The sequence below is a fragment of the Sesamum indicum genome, linkage group LG5 (genome assembly GCF_026168435.1).
Source record: "Sesamum indicum cultivar Baizhima isolate 11 linkage group LG5, ASM2616843v1, whole genome shotgun sequence".
Lineage (NCBI taxonomy): Eukaryota > Viridiplantae > Streptophyta > Magnoliopsida > Lamiales > Pedaliaceae > Sesamum > Sesamum indicum.
In genome coordinates, this window is record NC_142661.1 from 2,966,177 (window position 1) to 2,969,165 (window position 2,989).

Genomic DNA, 2,989 nt, shown 5'->3' on the forward strand with positions numbered 1-2,989 from the left:
AAGGTTTGAGCTCATGACTCCATTGGGAATAATTTAGAAGCCCGTGTTGTTAGCAAAGTGCGACTTTATTTCTTTTATATAAGAAAAAGCACCTTACTAAGACGACGATTGGCATGAGGGAACTGCACCTCCGTGTCATCATAGTTCGTTCTCGACTTGTAGCGTTCTCCTGAATTAAATCATATATGGTGTTGCTGACAATAAATGCCAACATATATATATATGTACAATTATTTTTTTATTTTTATACAAATTTAAATAATTAGAAGGTCTAATAAGACAATTTTTAATCAGTAAAAATACTCTAGAAAAACCCAAAAAAAAAACAAACAATAAACTGATCCCATCCTCTAAAATTCTCTCCAAATATACTTTTCTTAAAAAAAAAAATATCTTAAATAGAAAAAATAATTAAAAACATACCAACGTATTTAAAGCTGTGCATAATTCACTCGAACAGCAGAACAGCCATGTTTGGACAACACACAACAACAAAGAGAATTTCCCCCGAGAACGAAGCAGAGGCCTCAGCAGCAATCTTCGCAGTCCAAACGTCTCCGTGCAAGACAAACAACAACATCCATACCTATTCTTTCAAGAGGAAAAAAAAAAAAAAAGTAATTATTGATTATCAAGAATTCATTATGTCTAAAAATTATTAAAAAAAAATAGTAATTTTTACATTAATTTGGAATTTATTTATAATATCCCATTTTCCATATTAATTTTGTAATTCTTTCAGCTCTTAAATACTCCAACTTTATATCTTGTTATTCTAAGAGTTTAAAATATTAAAAACAATAATTTTATAATTAATGATACAAATCAAAATTAAAGAGATTTTTTTATCAATAGACTATCTTAATTTATATATTAATTAAATTAAAAACATTACTATAAGGAGGATAAAGTAATCAAATAATATGTTGGATTTATACTTGTAACATAAAAACTAAAAAAACTAATCGAACACCGCAAGTCTACAATAACGCTCCATCTTAACAGTACATCAATCATACGATAAATAAATTACACTTACTGTGTATAACTAGTTTATATTTAATCATATTCGATTTGAATTAAAATTTTTCGCCCCTTTATGTGATTCAAATTTTTCCACCCAAAAAAAAAAAAAAACTTTTTTCTTTTTAAAGTTCAAAATAATGAAATCAAATACTCAAAATTAAATTTGTTGAAATGGAATGATAGAAAGGTTTAAAGGCAATTTTCGTCTCCTAATTTTAGGTCATTCTCGTTTTAATCCCCTAAATTACTAGGGCTTTATTTTGGTCCCGTAAAACTGAAAAAATCTCAATTTTGGTACAAATTTGATCAGAAAGTTGAGTCACTCGCTTGCATTGTGATTGGCTGAAAAAGATGATGTGGTAAAGACATGGCCTGAAATAAGGGGACTAAAATGAGAATGACCTGAAGTTAGGGGACGAAAATTGCTTTTAAGCCTTTTAGGATGACCAATCACAATGCAAGCAACAATTTAAAAAGTCACCTGCCTGATATGTGACTTTTTTCGGCGAGTAACTCAATAATCCGACTAAATTTGTACCAAAATTGATATTTTTTCAGTTTTACGGAACCAAAATAGAACCTTATTAACTTAAGGGACTAACACGAAAATGACCTGAAGTTAGGGGATGAAAATTGCCTTTAATCCAGATAGAAATTGCTCTTCTAAAACTGTTGCCAACCAATACCATGAAAATAATTAATATATATGTTAAAGATGGTATAACACATTAATTGCTCTAATAATTAAATTAATGAAAATCTAATTAAACAAAGTTGGAAATACGATTTGTTACCTAGCTGCCAGCAAAGTATAAGGTCTGCAGGGTACTTTTGAAAATGCCATATAAATAAAATAATAATATGCAATTAATGGAATAATTTAATGACAAGAGTGGGACAAAGAAACCAATATTAAAATGTCACATACAATGCACCTGCCCACCAAAAATTTAATTATAATATTAATCAAAATGGTGTGGAGTAGTACTATGTGTGAGACCTGCGCACATCCACCGATCCAAACAACTGGAAATCATGCGAATCATTACATCAACAATTATACGATAATTTAAATTAGCACAACTTACAATGAATTGTTGTGAAATTTGTCATAATTAAAAAAAAAATTTTAATTTTATTTAATAAAATTAATAAATACTTTTATAGTATTAATTATAGTCTAGTAAAAAATTCTATAATGAGCTGTCGTGAGAAGATATTTGATAAATGAGCGTTAATTTGAGGAGGTATTCTTAATTTTTTTAACAAAAATGAGAGAGTATTTATGATTTACACTTAAATTTAATGCCCGGGTTTTTTTATAATTCTTTTATTTTTTGGTTAATCTCCCTGGTAATTAAGACATGTAATTAGGATGTAATTAACAAGAACAATTAAGCATGTATGTATGTATGTATACCCCACTCTCGATCGTTCAACTTACGTACTATGAATCCATATCCTTCATGTGCAGCTCATGAGGGCGACGACGCCGGAGAGCTGCGGCGGCGTGAGTGCCAAGAAGATGAGCACCCCCATGATGGCGACGGGGATGAGGAGGAGGATAAGGGGCGGCGGAGGCAGCGGCGGTAGAACCAGCGGCAGAAACAAGAGACACATCGTTAACGCCACCATTAAAACCACCCTTCTGAAGCTGATGAAGAACCTGGACATCAAGTTCTTCAGTGTGAATATCAGCAACTCTTGATTCGTTTCTCCGAATGGCTGCTGCGCCGGCTGCAGCTTCTCTTGATCAGCCCTGTAATAAACCACCATCATCATCATCATCCGTTAATCACACTGCAAGAACATATCACCAACTCCAAACACACACACATATACATGTATATGTGTGTGTGTTTTGTGCGTGTGTATAAATATATCACTACATCAGCATGTACGTACAAACAAGTATATATATATATGTGTGTGTGCGTGTGATTGTGTGTGTTTTGGGGTCCAT

At 31.8% G+C, this 2,989-nt stretch overlaps 1 long non-coding RNA gene across 2 annotated transcripts; it reads right to left on the bottom strand.

Moving 5' to 3' along the window:
* Positions 1 to 219: 219 nt before the first annotated feature.
* LOC110011459 (uncharacterized) lies at positions 220 to 2,989 on the bottom strand. Of its 2 annotated transcripts, none has more exons than XR_002286484.2 (2): positions 2,475 to 2,989; positions 220 to 586 (listed from the first exon to the last, which is right to left on the bottom strand). It is a non-coding gene; the product is annotated as an uncharacterized LOC110011459 (long non-coding RNA). The 2 variants fall into 2 exon arrangements; XR_002286483.2 differs by having other exon boundaries at positions 2,471 to 2,989.